The 17,025-nt window shown below is 39.4% G+C and overlaps 1 protein-coding gene across 13 annotated transcripts in view; it reads left to right on the forward strand.

The window, feature by feature from the left end:
- Nucleotides 1-17,025, forward strand: part of LOC123864577 (protein sickie) — a 286,107-nt gene that overhangs the window by 162,937 nt on the left and 106,145 nt on the right. For 3 of the 13 annotated variants that reach the window (XM_045905138.1, XM_045905136.1, XM_045905137.1), the window contains exon 1: nt 5,775-5,977. The exons of 9 other annotated variants lie outside the window; for them this stretch is intronic. The gene's annotated coding sequence lies outside the window, so the exon portion shown is untranslated. Of the gene's footprint in view, nt 1-5,771; nt 5,978-17,025 lie in introns of those variants that run through there. One more of the 13 variants, XM_045905135.1, reaches the window with a different exon arrangement.

Below are 17,025 nucleotides of genomic sequence, written 5' to 3' on the forward strand. Positions count from 1 at the left end.
CCCCACCCCGTGCATCTCAGAGACCTCAGCAACAGCGGCAGACGAAACAAACGGCCTCCGCACCTCCCACTGTACCACCACCTACTGATGCTGCAAAAACAACTCCCGTCATGCAAAACTCTCCACCAGCTGGCGTTGACATCGTGAGGAATGAACCCATAAGGGGTCCTACAACCCTTGCGCCGCCCGCCAATCCACCAACTGAGAGAGGACAGATTCTCCGTAAAAAAAAGAAGAGGAGAAATCGAGCCGCCCGTCCTCTGCGCGCCGAGCCAGCGGCTGCCTCCACGCCTCACTCGAGACAAACAAGGGAGGAGGCCATTGTTCACCTCCCACCCGCCCAAGAACACGCCCAAATGCCCACTGAATCTACTGTTCCAGTATCCACCCAGCTAACCACTCTAACAAATACCCAGATCTGGGCGAACCCACAGACGATCGCTCAGCCCACCACTCCAGCTTCAGTTCAGGTGCCAACCCAAGCACCCGCACGACCAATGCAAGTGCCTATACAAGGAATCGACCAACCGATTCCTAAACAGCTCGCCCAACAACCCACGCAACCACCCATCTCAAGACCCTCTCAGCGCCACGCCCAACAGCCCACTCAAGGCCCACCAACTAACACTCTATCATACACATGCCAGGACCAGGGGGAAGCGCAAACCAACCCGGACGTCATGGCCATAGTCCGGGTTGTGGTGGAGGCTCTTATGACCGGCCTCACAGCGTACCTTCAGGGCCAGGGCGTAATGCCAGCGATTGCAGCAGGAATAGCCGTTCTAACACGACACCATTCTTGCTGAAAATACTGTACTGGAACCCAGGTGGTATTAGAGGACATGTCCGTGAGCTAACTACACTCGCCCAGTCGCAGGACGTCCATGTTATCCTCCTGGGTGAGACGAAGCTCGCGGAACACGTTGAGCTCCGAATCCCAAATTACTTCGTGTACCGGCGCGACGAAGTCTCTCCCCGAGGCTATGCCTACAGAGGAACGGCAGCCCTGGTGCGGAGGGACATTGTACACGATGAGCTGGAACATGCACCGTACAGATCCCTGCGTACGCAAGGAGTGCGTGTTCAAGCCGGGGAGGAGGAGCTTAAACTATATGCCGCCTACAAACCTCCGAACACAACTTTCTACAGCACCGATATCCAGACACTTTTCGAGTCGCAAGGCCCCACACTAGTCGTGGGTGACTTAAACGCTAAGCACCAAGCCTGGGGCTCGCGTGTCAATACCACGACCGGAAGGCAGCTACTCGAAGACAGTGAGCGCCACCATTATGGTATTTTGGGACCAGGATCACCGACCAATATACCATCCAACCATCACCACCAGCCCGACGTCTTGGACATCGTGTTGCACCACCAGATTGACCATCCCATCAGTGTCGAAACCTTATATGACCTCGACACTGAACACTTGCCTATACTTGTCACGCTGAACCTTCGGCGCGACTTTACTATACCGCGACCTCCCAGAACTACAACAGACTGGGAGAAGTACGCCAGCGCGTTGTCGGAGTTTGAGCTGGCAGGACCAATATCGACCCCAGTGGATGTTGACCGGGCTGCTCGCACAATCATGGTAGCCATACAAAACGCCAAAGATGCGGCAACGACCACTAAACCACACGCTGGCCGAAGGGATCTACTGCCGAGCTCGCTCCGAGACAAGCTTGAGAAAAAACGTGCCCTACGCAAGCTTTGGGCGCGTACTCGCTGTCCGAGGGTCAAGCGTGACCTCAACCGTCTTACAGAGGAGTTGGCACATGCACTCAGCGCCCGCGAAGATGACGCCTGGGAGGATATTATCGACGCGGCGTCAGAGTCAGATACCACCCTGTACCATCTCTGTAAGACTCTTACTGGAACTACCACACCCGTCTATCCTCTGCTAGACCGTGAAGGTAGACGAAGGTACTCCGCCATTGACAGAGCAGAGATCATGGCGGAGCATATGGAGGGCCAATTTACCCCTAACCCATCGGCCATCGATGACACCACGTCCAGACATCACACAGCGATCTACCAACAAGTGGAAGATTTCCTGTCGGTCCAGATACCTCCGCTCCGGGGAGAAGATTACATCTCCCCATCTGAACTGAGAAAGGCCGTCCTCAGACTACCGAAAAAGAAGGCACCAGGCCCTGACAGGATCCCGATCGCCGCGTTACAACAGCTGCCTCGAAGAGCTCTCGTAGCACTGACGAGAATCTTTAACGGGGTACTCCGTACCTCACACTTTCCTGAGACCTGGAAGCTGGGAAAGATTATCACTATCCCCAAACCAGGGAAGGACCGCCGCCTGCCAGGAAGCTACCGTCCGATCACTCTACTGTCGCACATTGCCAAGCTGTTTGAGCGTCTATTGCTGCGAAGGCTCACTCCCCATTTACAACCGAGGGATGAGCAGTTTGGCTTTCGCAGCAATCATTCCACGACGCTCCAGCTGGCAAGAGGACTACACCACATCGCCAGTGAGAAGAACAGAGGGTACTGCACCGTCGGGGTCTTTCTCGATATAGAAAAGGCCTTCGACCGCGTGTGGCACGCCGGACTCCTGGCGAAACTTCTCTCTACTAACTTGCCACCCGCGATCGTGCGGCTGGTAGCATCATACCTGGAGGGCAGGTCTTTCTATGTATCAGTGGAAGGCGTGGACTCCCAGCCTCGCCCAATACGCGCCGGAGTACCCCAAGGCAGCTGTCTGTCACCATGTCTGTACGCGGTGTATACAGACGATATCCCTACCCTCGCCGGACATCTGCGCGAGGGGGAGGAAGACGTACTGTTGTCACTCTACGCTGACGACAGTGCGTATCTTGCGTCGTCCTATCACCAAATCGTGGCCACTAATCGCATGCAACGCCTGTTGAACCTGCTTCCTGAATGGCTGGACAAATGGAGAATGGCTGTCAACGTGGGGAAAACAGCAGCCATTCTGTTCGGAGTTCGGAAGCCGCTACGTCAGCTCCAACTTCGAGGCCAGGGCATAGAGTGGCAGACTTCGGTGTGCTACTTGGGGTGCCGCATCGACTGTAACCTAAACATGGTTCCCACGGTGGACCACGCCGTGAACCACGCAAAGGCGGCCACGTCGATGCTGTACCAAGTCCTCACCTCAAGACTATCACCGAAGACCAAACTTCGAATTTACGGAGCCTATGTCCGTTCGCGCCTGACGTACGCGGCCCCTGCGTGGTACGCTCTTTGTTCGGCTTACCAGAAGCGCCGGCTACAGATTCAACAGAACAAGTGCCTGCGCCTGATTGTAGGAGCTCCGAGGTACGTCAGAAATGACGTCATCCATCGTGATACCAAGACGCCCACCGTGGAGGAGTACGTCCACGCACTTGCGCGGCGCATGTTTGCCCGCGCGGACCATGGACCGTACATACACCTCCGTGGGATAGCACCGCTACAACACAGACCACCCAATGGGCGTCCTCTACCTCGTGAGCTTCTGCAGTCACCCGCACCAGCGCAACTTGCTGGTGAAGATGATGACGACGAGGACGACGCAAGCATAACTGGACCTGACAATAGCCCCGTGCGCGATGGCGAGTCCATCGCCCACAGTACGGGGGCCCTGGATCCAACACACATCCGAGACCTCGAGGCCCAAAGCCAAGAAGGCAGGCCTTAGCCGATAACGGCTTAAAGGACGTTACCGGGGAAGTGTTCTTCCCCGCGCCACACCCGGGCAAGGAGGCCACGCCTCGAGGCCCGTACCCCCGTCTTGACATAGGTCAGATGGAGAAGACCCCGCTGCTGGTATTCTTTTCTTATTCCTTAACTAGTTTTTACTTTTTAGACTTTAGATCCCTTTTAATTAGAATTTTTAGTTCCCGTAAGTTTTCCCGGGAAAAAGTAGCCCAGATAACTTTTGCATTTTTTTTTGTATGGTTAGAAACAAACTACTTCTTGGGCCAATAAGACAAGTTACTTAGTACATAATTTATAAATGGTTTGATTGTAAACAGTCCGTTCGTTGAAAATAATGGCAGTCATTATTGAGAGGTATGAATAGTGACGCAAAGATGGGGCGAGAGCGTGCTCACCCTCTTACTACAATACAAAATTATATTTCTATGCGAGAGGTAACCATTCATAACGGATGAGTTATATTTTTAATTTTCAGGAATAGAAATAACGGAAAAATGACAATGGCTTATAATATATTTGCTCTGTTACTCAGATTGTTTATACCTCCTCTTATTCTTCTTTTGCTAGGTTAGTTTCGTCAGCATTTCAACTGATAGACGTGTAAACTTGTGGCCATAGGTTTCTTGTAAAAATTTTGACAATACATGGTCTATTCACCCAATATTGCGTTTTCTGGCGTTAGGTCGCTTTATCAGCATCTTGGTATACCGAGACGTCTATTGGTTCTTGTCTGGCGGTACTATGGAATCACTTAAGCTTTGCAACCGTTGAGCCATATTGCTTATTTTGGTTTGCCTACGATTCTCCTTGTAAACGTACGTAAACAAGTCAGATAGGTTTATTTACGTACGTTTATGAGGAGGATTATTTTTGTAAACAAATCAGATTTGTTTACGAAAATAATCCTTCGAGAATCCTCCATCATCCACTAAGTGACTTTGAGCTTTCTGCTCAGTTTTATAGGAAGTTTCGGAGCCATAATTTAGTCTATATCTGAAAAAATCTCATTTTCAGGAATTTAAGCTTAAGTACTTTATCCTAATAATTATAAAACACAAAAATGTTTCTACCTATGTCCGATATAGACTTTAAAACCATCCAACCCATGTGCCCCAAACCAGTTTAATTAGAAAGGCAACAGTGCGAAGATGATTTTAGACCACTAAAACAATGCATTAGGCACATTCTTTCTTTAGCGTAGTAGCACATATCCGCTAATACATAAGGGTATCCGCTTTCTATATTTTAAGTCATATCAACTCTTAAACTATACTGCCTTATGACCCTTGTTCACAAAGGTAAGTAATTATAAAAAGCATGTAAAAAAGTAAGAAAATCCTTTGTATCAGCAGGAGGTTGTTTACTGAAACCCTCCAGTGTAAATTATTTCACCGTAGCTTGTGGGACTGATTTAACGAGATAAGTCGCGAACCCTTCTAAAGGTAGTGCATAATGTCATCCCGCTAATGCAAGGGATCCCCGACACAGATGGCACCAGTGTTTATATCATACAGGATGTTGGGAGTTGCTCTTTTTGCGTTCACTTAATTTTGAAATGACATTTTTATCCAACTTTTTGTTAGTTTTCCCGTGTTCTTGTGCAGGTTGACTCCAATTAGAAGGTTACAATAACAGAATGCAGTAATTAAAAGTCCTCTTACTGCCAAAAGTGCAAACCAAAAGATGTAGACAAATGAGTATTTAAAATTTACGTTAAATTTTGTTTATAAGCTGTTTTGAGTTTTCATGACCAAGAGCCCAACTTTAATATCCTAATATTACAATTATTAGAATATATAAAAATTTACATAATATAGAAAATTCGCACGCAAGTTGGACCCGCTCTTTTATTAGTGTTATTTCAACCCTACCCACTTCAGAACCTTTTCAGGATTCCTCGATATTATTTGCTTTCTCAATTGAACACAATTAGTCCTTGAAGTTCACTTCTTGAAATAATAAAGGTGCGCAGTTCAATTGCATTTGAAACGTTCGGAGTCTTTTGTTTACACCCTGTGCATTAGCATTGGCATTCGCTGCATCCCGCGCGATCACTCGGAAGGGGAAAAGGCCCTTCTCAGTCCTCGTCGAATGCCGTCTATCGTTCAGACGCAATGTTCGTGCGTGCACGCGTGCTATAGTGCACTGCGCTTGACTCGCAGCGCGTCGCGTGTTTATGACAAATCCGTATCGAAATATTGTTTATGTGCAAACTTGCAGCAAAGTAGGTCTATTTATACCCGTGTAACCGTGTCTAGTCGTGAATATAAGTGGGCTGAAGTTAGTGGACGCAATGGAGATGGTTTGATGTTTATTTTAATTCGGTTCAAGTTAATTTCGAGTGGCCGGTCGTTTTGTTTACATTGCGGCGTGATTCACGTCAACTCGGCGACTTGACTGAAACTAAAATTGTTCGGTTTTGTTTTTGAGTTTCGTTATTTCTATCAATAGCGCTTTGTTCTGTTTATTGGTATGTAAGCATGAGGCTTTGGATAAAATAGATTTTGATATCGTTAATCCTATTAGATCTTTCTCTGTTCATACACCTTGCATTTTTGTTTTTCTAGTTTCTACCAACTTATTAAGTTTCTATAGCAACAAAAGTATATGTATTGAATAGGTAGGTAGGTAGGTTCTTCCTCTTGTAATCCAATCCAATCAATGAATGATTAATAAATTTGTTTTATTGCAGGTAGTTCTAAATAAATAATATGACAAATTTATAACCATTCAAGTTACCTACGTGATTTAATAGAAAGTTTAGCGTCCTATCCCACTACGATTTTTATACCAGCCCAAATAATAAAAGGATTGAGTAGGTACCTATACCTACTTACTTCCATTAGCTTAGTAGGTTACCTACCTACCTATTAATTTTAATTTATTTAGGTACGTAACTCTATTAAGTAAACTTATTGTATTAAATAAACTTAAAATTGTATATCACTTGTAACAACCTTCCTATACTTATAAATTGCCTACCTACCTGCATAGAATAATCTTTTATTCTATGTGTGAATGTTTTGCTTACCTACGTATCTACTTAGGTACCTACTTTGTTTGAAATCAAGCTACAGGTAGGTACCTCTGTACGTAAATAGCTAAAGACGCTAAGTCTTAGTAAGTTTCATAAGATTTATTAATAGTCTATTTATATCACTCGAACAAGCACCAAAGCTCGTTTTGCAATACGCAGGACCGTAGGTGTAAAGTATTTGCAATTGTATAGTGTTTGAGCCTCGAGGTGGCTTGTACGAAGTCGCGTTTTACTTATTGCTTCCACCAGCCCAACTTTAAGGGCTTGGGAATACACAACGCGCGACGATTTCGTGACTTTTGGCTCAGTCATAATTGCTCATTGCTCATCGCATGTTCGAAATGTTCGCACGACTAGACTGTGCGAATGAACATACTGGCATATCTATTGTATGTCCTGATTGACGGTCGTGCGATCTTGCAATGCGACCAAATTGTTCTATTAGCAGTTTCATCGGACGATGAAATCACATCGCAAGCGATGGACAATTAGCAAGGCGCCTTAGAAGTTTAGTGATGCACCTGCATTCATACTGCAGAAATGCACAGGGGCCGTCTTGATAACACCACACTCTAGTATATTTTCGCTTTTCATATCGTAGGTACGCACACGTGTTCATTGTTACATTTTGTGGTAAGGTCCTTTCATGGTGTGTCGCTATCGCGCTATACGCGCTATGAATGCCCAAGCCTTAGGTTGGTCCGGTATCTTACGCCCACGATCGCGGTTTGCGGCTTGCAAATACATTTTACATTTCATTAAAAGTAAAATTATCTTCAATCTCATTTCAAGCATTATTTATTTATCTAAGGTACCTAGTTACCGATTTGATTAAGTTATTTTTCTTGAATTAGTTTTTTACCATACTTACTTGTAGTAAAACTTATCAAATTATTCGGGTAGAGAATCTCTAATCAAATAAACTAGAGAAAATTGAACTAAGCTTCAGCTTAGCTTACAATTTATTATAGTTTACAATATTGAAACAGGGGGTTTAAATAAAAAGAGCAAATCAGTATAATCGCACTAATTTATTTTATCACTTCACTCAACACACTAATAATTACTCTCATTTATTTGTATAAGTACATATACAATTATTTACGTATACAATTTACACTTATTTATATATTAGTTTAATATTTATTATTCAGATACAAGTTAGCCCTTGACTGCAATTTCACCTAGTGGTAAGTGATGGTGCAGTCTAAGATGGAAGCGGGCTAACCTGGAAGGGGTATGTCAGTTTCAATTAAACCCATACTCCTTTGGTTTCTAGTTTTTACACGGCATCGTACCGATACGCTAAATTGCTTGACGGCACGGCTTTGCCGTTATATTCCCTGCTAGAGAAGATAAATCCTATTTATTTTCTTGTTTAATATTTAGCTCTACTGATAGAATTACTTGTAAATACATATTTCAAAGTAAACATAGAGACAAGCATAAGGTAAAAGCTACTTAGGTAGGTAACTATTCACTTACGAAAAATAACAAGAATGATCTAAGTATTTAAACTAACTTGAATCCAACAGGCGACAAGACTTTAGACTAAGTTGCAACTCCTCCAAACTTACTAACCAGTAACAACAATAAACTCGTGAACACTTTGAGATTGCAAAATGCTTTGAAGCTTATCAGTTTGTTGCAAGTTATCTGAAATTGAAACTAAAGTCACAACTTCTAGACCACCTGTGGCATGACTTCATTTAGTATCAAGTTTCAATTCATTTTATGTCTTCTTGCGAAATATTTATTGCCTACTACCTAGATGTCGCCCGCGACTTCGTCGGCGTGGATATAGATTTTCAAAAATCTCGTGGAAACTCTTCAAGTAAAAAAAAGTAGCCTATCTGTTAATTCAGAGTATAAGTATAATCTTCGTTCCAAATATCAGATATGTAAATCTATTTAGTCATTGTGGCGTGAAGGAGTAACAAACATCAAAACATCTAGACTTTTACATATTTGTAACATTATTAAATATACATAATTATATACCTACCTATTAGCAATAGGAATAGAATTTGCAGTTTTCCGTGACTTGGTAGGTAGGTACACGAATTTGGGAATTTATTTTTCCGTAAAACTAAGTGTATTTCCTCGCGTAAAAATAGCATATATCTGCTATTTTGTCTGCCTCCTGAATGCAATCTACACACAACAACAGCAGGTCTCTACGCCATCAAGACCTACAAGACAGGTTCAATAATGAAGTTCACAAACAGACAGACACAGTATCGCATTTGTAAAAATGATAAGAGTACATATTTGTTCAAATAAGTGTAATAATTTAAGACCTTATAGTAAAGTTAAAGTATCTATATTTAAACTTTAAGGCCCCTTTACTTATCTGTAAACGTTAACAGTAATTTTACAGTTTTATTGGACAGCATCATAATATTTGTATCAGTTAGTAGGTAGGTAGGAGTTAATATTTTATGCAATTTTGACTCGCCCGTGTACCTTTAATGACTTCGAACTGATTGCTATCGTTTAAGAGATATATAGTTTCTGTCAGTGTCTCCCATAGATAACTAATAACCTGTTAGAGTACATTTCACGATTTATGATTTAACTTAACGCTAGATTATTACTTTGATTAGAGAATTCATTTAGGAAATTACGGTTCAATCGCTTTAATTTGACTAATTCAACCACTGAAATATCTATCCTAGATCTATGAATTAGAGCATAGTCAATTAAAATAACCATCAGTTAAGATTCCTTACTTTGGGCGATATCCTGTCTATTATTATTTAGGTCTATGCAAGTTTATGCAATGGCAATGACATCTTTTTAGCCCCCGACCCAAAAAGAGGGGTGTTATAAGTTTCATTAAAATCCAAAAGCTAAGTGTCCACTAGCAATATAACTTGCAGAAGTTAGCTTTGGTATGTCACTGGCACTGTGTAAACACGCGCAGCAAGTCAATTTTTCAAGTGTTTACTGTACCTACATATCTACTACGTAAAGCTTGCAGAAATTGATATTGATAATAACAGTGACTGCCGACTTCTGCAACCAAGTACTTCTGCAAAAACTTGCAGAAGTAGGTACCTACTTATGCACCTAGTAGGTACCCAGTAGACATAGAATTGTTTTTGTCCTTGAAAATCAATGAGTTCCCATGGGATTTAAAAAAATCTAAATCCACGCGGATGAAGTCGCGGACATCATCTAAGTATTAACAAGTAATTACTCGTAGTATATTTTGATTTAGACTTATCTGTATCAAACATACTAGTATCGACGGCCTTTCACTATTGTGCTATATTGTGTGGTGGTAATATCATATCCATCATGGCACCACAGACTGTCAATAGAATAATGTGTGTATAGATAGATAAGATCGATATGGAAACTACTGCCACAATATTAATTCACCCATTTTGATAGTAATACCTACCTACTTCTGTAGAACACTCATAAGATCCTGAAAACCAGAATCTTTCTGTTAAATATGATAATAATATAAGTCCGTATAAAATGATAGTGGTTTTTATTGATCATCAAATTAATTGTAGGTAGCATCAAAAACTACAATTTCATAATTTGTAAATTAAAATACATCTATTGGCACTCCGAGTATTATTAACATTTGCATTAGAATGTCGGTGACGTGACCCTAAACTTTTTACCCTTCCAAAATCGTCCAGCGCTCTAAAAAGTTTTCACTTTAATAATAATAAATTTTATTCTGAACTATATTTTCATGTACAGCGAAGGAAAACGTTTTAAAACATCTTAGCGCTTTCTGGGTTTTCGTTCCCTTTCTTTGCGTTTGTTTTGCATAAAGCTCCCATATTTGCATGTTTCCATTGAAAGCGTCGCGTCGTAGCGTTTCGTCTTTTAGACTGAAACTCACGTGGCTCTTTTTAAAAAGCTTTCACAACTTCTGTGAAATTTTTTCTTGCGAGGAGTATGACTTGTCCAGTTTGCGAAGGTTTTGAAGGGTATAAAAGTTTGAATATGCTAATTAGGTTAGGTATTTTTTAGTCATTAAGATTAGTCTTCAGTACACTATGATTTTCTATACAAGACTTCTACTTCATATAATTTTATGAATAACAGAGCCCTAGTCAAAAGTCAAAACTTTATGTTTAGACTTGTTCAGTTTTCCAAATCACGACGTTTTTCTGTCTGAAAAATATCGTAGAAGTTATAAGTATTATAAGTAAACTTCCTAGCTGATGCCCGTGACTTTTTTATTTTATCTAGGTTTTAAAAATCCCGTGGGATCTCCTCGATTTTCTGGGATAAAATGTTACTTTCCAAGTCTTCGTTCCAAGTCGATCCGTTGCTCCACTGCAGCGTGATTGAAGGACAAACCAACAAACTCGCATTTACAACACTTCAGGCTCAGAGCTTTTTAGAAATAGACTAGAAATTGAGTTCCATTTCCATGGAATTTATTCCGCATATAAAGGCGAACTAAGTGTTCGTAAGAATATATTAGATTTTCTGTAAAATAGAATGCAGAGCCCAAGTTGCTGATAGGAATTTGCGATTTCGCGAAATTGTTTACTGGGCATGTAAAACTGTCCATGTTCTCAGCTAAACCAGTTTCCAATGAACTTGGGTGCAAAGGCACTGCCAATAGGGATTCTATTGAAGCATTTTATTTACTTACTCATACTCACTATAAATAAAGTGTTTAGTAGTGTGGTGTAGTGCTCGGATTGCCACGACTAAACGTCTAATAAGATGAGGACAGAATATGACTGACTCATAGGTAAAACTCGTCAGTAACTTGACGGTTGATAAGACAATCATACAGAACTAAATAATCGTAATCTTCGGTCGATTTAATGATCTCCCCTATCACATAACCATTACATACCTAAGCGTATACAAGGCGTCAGGCGTAACCTGTACCTAACAACAATATTTATTTGACAAAACTTTATAGAATAAGTAGGTACGTACCACATCATTCTCAAAACTTCGCCCATGCTTGTGTGAGTTTAGGTTTTTTTGATTTTTCGGGATAAAATATAGCCTATGCCGCGGCTTTACGATGAAAGCTAAGCCTATAATATATAAATGATGTCTGCGTTTTCGTCCACATGGATTTAAGTATTTTAAAAATTCCCGTGGGAACTCTTTTATTTCCGGGGAAAAGCAGCCTACATCTCTGTGCCTACTAAAGTTCGTCAAAATTGGTTTTATGGAAAGGCCGTGAAAAGCTAGAAGACAGAACGACAGACAGACACATTGACACACTTTTTATAATATTAGTAGGTACCTACTCGTAGGTAGGATATTGATGCCACTTTGATGCCACTTATGGATAAATTAGCTTTCTAATATTGAAATAATTATTAAATCAGTTCAGTAGTTTCGATTAGAATTTGATTGACTGCAAACAAACAAATAAATGATTCCTGTTTTTTTTTTTAATAAGTAGATATTAGTATAGATTAAGTTTATTAAGCGTAAACTATAGACCCTGCATAGAAGACCATTGTATTGTATCACGAAACGAACGATTACGAGTCCAAGATATCGCTTAAGAGCAAGCTATCACGCTAAACAGTAAACACGCTTCACATATTCTTGCGTGTCACGTTTATTACATCCAAATATTTTTTTAGTAAACCACGAGCTTATTTTTATCGTCAAAGAAACGAAATGTTTATGACAGTTTAAAACGTTAGTGGGACAAAAAAACTGAATGTATACTTTTGGTGCGCTTTGTTTAGTGGGTGGAACTGGGGTCGCCACCCCAAAGATTCTTCTCCCCCGTCGGGGAACAACAATAGTTCACACGAAAATCGATAAATATCGTATTTACTATAACTATTGGTACTACTTTAGCCGATGATTATTTTAATAGCAGATTTTCTAGTAAGCGCGTGTGGTGGTTTTAGTCAAAGTCAGTCTTTTATTCACATTGGGTACTATGGTACACTTCTTGATTATCAAACAACGATGTAGTGGTAATAATTATTACGTTAACTTAAAACTAAAGCTACGAGGGTTCCAAACGCGCCCAGGTCTGAGAAGAGCGGACGATGGGTAAATCATGATGATGATGATGAAGTTGCATTTGTTTTTTAACCGACTTCAAAAAAGGAGGAGGTTCTCAATTCGTCGGAATCTTTTTTTTTAACCTACTTACCTATGTTGTGTATTTTCATAGTGCGCATACGTTATATTCAAGTTTTATCTATTCGTAATATTTGTGCGGTCCATTTACGCACAATGTATCAATGTCAATTAGTTATAATTGATACAAACTCTGCGTGCTGGCTCTATAATCTGATATACGACCAACACTGACATAATGTGCGAATATCCTGATGTAAATTATTTTCTACTGTGTACATTACATTGCTTGTATTTTCTTTGTTCTCAGTTACCGATGCATTATTAATTAAGCCTCAATAGCTCAACGGTTATACGGGTAGGAGCGAACTGAAAACCGAAAGGTCGGAGGTTCTAACCCCACCCGTTGCACTATTGTCGTACCCACTCCTAGCACAAGCTTAACGCTTAGCTTTATTTTATTTTCAGCTGATTAGCTTCGTATTTTACATACATTTACTAAAAACTTAAAGGTCTTAATTATATTAATTTAATTTCACCACATTTTAGGGATGCTTGGAAGAAATCGTACCAGTAGAAAAAGTTATTCTTTGTGCACGTTTTTTCACGGTATTGTTTTGGTTTTAAGTTATTGGTATAAATAAATAAATAAGTCTAACTTATGAATTTGGTCCTTTATCAGTTTCACATGTTTTTGTCAAGCCTAGTTTTATTATCTTTATCAAAAATTATTGCTACACTAAGCTCTGAAACTTTTTTCTGAAACAGTTTGACTGAATCTAGAGTAATAGTTTTCTTACAAAAATGACTACAATTAAGTTTAATTCAACTTTTTGGTCAAGAAAATTGCTATCAATATGTATAGTATAGGTACCTACCTAATGTATCAATTTCATACCTAAAAATAATTTCTTATCTTCCCTAGTCTATATTGAATCTATTGGTCGTCTATCTTAAGATTTGTAACCTAAAGTTTGAATAAATTGCGTCTTGAATTGCAAAAACGCAAGGGGGCTGGCATAATAAATCTGTATTAACGCCAAGTCACACCCACAGGTGTATGGACTAGGCTTAATGAAAATATATGGCGAAAGAATCCAAGTTGCAAGTAAAATAAAATTGAGGGAATTGTTTGCGATGGGCGTAAAACTTTTAATGGTTCATATGAAAAACTCTCGTATTAACTATTTATTATTTAAATAACGTATAATATACAGAGAATATTCTTAGTAGGTACTTCATATAAGTCTTCTGACATACCTACATTTTGAGATAAAAGACCATACTATTGTTAATGTTTCTAATTTTCATTACTAATACTTTCGTTTTCTCCATGAGTTGTCTACATTGGTACCTTCAAGACCTTCTAGGCAAGCTTGCTTCACCTAGGCTGCATTATTTCCTATAGGTACTGTTTGGAGTGACTGCAGTCAAAAAAATGTTATCTTTAATTTCTAAAATCATTTAGATAACTATACTTAGGCACTTAATGTTCATTTAACATTTGTACGTATTATTATTATCACGGTGTGTTGCTTGAAAGAAATCGGTAATTCTCTAAAAGACTGCAGACCTTCATTAAAAAAAAATGTTTAATGCCAGTAAAAAGTGAAACAAAACACAGTAAGAATAATAAAGCATCAACACCTCACCCGGGAAAATGAAAAACACAAAAACACTTAATAGGACGAACAGGTGATTTAAAAAACGAGATATCACATTATTTTCACAATGATAAACGGAGATTTTTCGCAGTTGGAATTTCACACAAAAGGCTTTATAACATTAACGAACTCGGATAATGAAAGTAGATTTCGCTATGTAATGCTGTGTCCTAGGTTATAAGAGGTAATCTTTCTTTGTTTCTGTAGATTCTGGCATCAAATGGTAGTGATACCGATGCAACTGCTATGTACGCTAACGGAATTTTTTTTGTTCAGTCATTATTTGCAATGAGTTGGAATAAACGAAAGATTCTTCTAGTTGTGAAAAAGAAAAAGTTAGTGTCAATGGTCAAATACTTCGTAGTACCACCGTTACGAAGTGTGTATAACCTTCATCATTCAAGGCATTTTGTATGATGAATGGCAAAACGAGTGTGAAACGGAGAAAAACATCTTAAAATCTGTCACGGGTTTAATTACAAGTACCCGGTCATTGTTCAGAGCTGCTGTAGCCTTGGGTGAAGTTGCCTCAATTTTTCGACAGATCTCCTTAAAAGAGACACCCTACTAAGAAGAATCACTGTCAATCAATGGATATCAGATTTTGGTCGCAATGTTCACGATCGATCGAACGATCTAGCTCGGATAATTTTATTATAGACTAAAGACATTTTTTTTAAGTAATTAATCTAGCCTCTATATCAAGACAGTAAAGTAAACCACAGATCTTCTACAACTTGGACCCCAACACAGTCTGCTATCCCCTTACCCTACCCTCCACATAACGACAACCCTGTTTATTGCTGGGTATTGTATAGGCTTAATTAATTTGCTTTTATGTGAACAATCTTTGCAATATTTGCTGAGCCATCCTCAGAAATTATAGTCCCATTTTACGAAGTGTCTAATAGATAATGTTACAAAATAAAATGAACATAATAAACCTCAGATCGCAGCCATTTACATACAATGCTCAATACGCTGTATAATATTGTAATATTGATATTGAATAATAATATCGATGTCATACGGGATGTGAAATGATTTACAATGACATGAATTATCTTAGAAATATAGCTTTGAGGAATGTAGGGAGAAGGGACTAAAGTTATATACCTATAGTTTATTCGTTGCGCACTCCAAACAAGCGTAGTTCGATTCTCATTTTGAATAGTAACCAATCAAGCGCAATAAAATTTTATACACAAGTTGAAGACGTTTCTACAATTTTCTGTAAAGTGTAATGTGTATAGGAGTAATTTGTAAATCTTCAAGATTTACATACAAATTATTAAGCCCGTGTAACTTTGAAACAAAACATTTTTCGGTTTGGCAAACCACAGACACAGCTGATATCGACCTACCTAATTTCAAGAACGAGAACTAAACAACGTTTGTGTTAGGATCGCACTGGAAACTTTTCTTGAACCCATGAATAAGCCTACCTAAGTATAATTTTATTTTAAGGTAAGAGCACATTTTAACATTATGCAGCGCTTTTGTCTACGACTTTCTAGGGATACCTAAATCTGTATTGGGAAATATATCAAGCATAAATTAGCATAAAACGTGCACTACTTTAATAGATAGGGTACTCTTGTAGAACTTATCACATATACCATAAGGATCATATTGAATGTACTTAGGTATAGATTCATAGGTCGGCGACCGTGCTAGCCTTGCGGCTTCGGCTTCTACGAAAAGCAATTCGCTGTCGAACATAGGCGGGTAACTTGTTTGAGAAGCTCTGAGAGAAACACAGTCTTTAATAAACATCGGCTGAGGTAGTGAATCGTTAACAGGCATTTTAGCGGCTTTGCTCTTTTCCATTCTGCAGATAATAAGAAAGACTTGAATATTGTCTACTTATTTCCGTATAAGTTGGCATTTGATATTTTCTATTGAATCATTTTTAACGTACGCCATCTGCAATAGCAGCACATTTAAGCGACTTTTATTTCTTTCTTTTTGGGAAAAATTCAAAGGGTGTTTAATGTTAACCATAATAATAAATATTGAATCATATACAGCTGATTCTTATTTGCTGATGATAAAAAAAACCATTGACAATCATTATTAACAATTTTAGTGCGTCCGTTTACTTTGCAATTTTAAGAAAGTTTCCAATAGTAGGTAGGTATTTACCTAATTCTATGGCTGTACAAATATTTAATTTGTGAAACGATTTTCCCCATTCAGTTTTTTTTTCTTTGCATAACTTTTGTGAGTCGCCACATTATTTCCGAATTCCATACACATCTTTGTTTAGTGATGTCATCTTTGGAAAAAAATAAAACGGACACAAATATAAACCGCAATGAATCACACACAAATCTAGATTTCGTCCCCTTTGACATTTCACCAACGTTCTGAAATCCCAATACGATTTATCCATTGTCATTATATGTAAGTGCAGATATAATAGCAGTAGAAGATTTGAACGTCGGTGCTTAGGTGAAACGCTCATGAATTATTTAGAGGTGTATTTAACCGCACTTATGGCAGTTTATCTTGGAGGAGGTATTATGCTTGAAAGTCTTTCATATTTCCACTGAATCCATCCTTAATAATCTAATATCCATCCTTTTAAATATAATC

The sequence above is a fragment of the Maniola jurtina genome, chromosome 4, assembly GCF_905333055.1.
Source record: "Maniola jurtina chromosome 4, ilManJurt1.1, whole genome shotgun sequence".
In the NCBI taxonomy this organism is placed as follows: Eukaryota; Metazoa; Arthropoda; class Insecta; order Lepidoptera; family Nymphalidae; genus Maniola; species Maniola jurtina.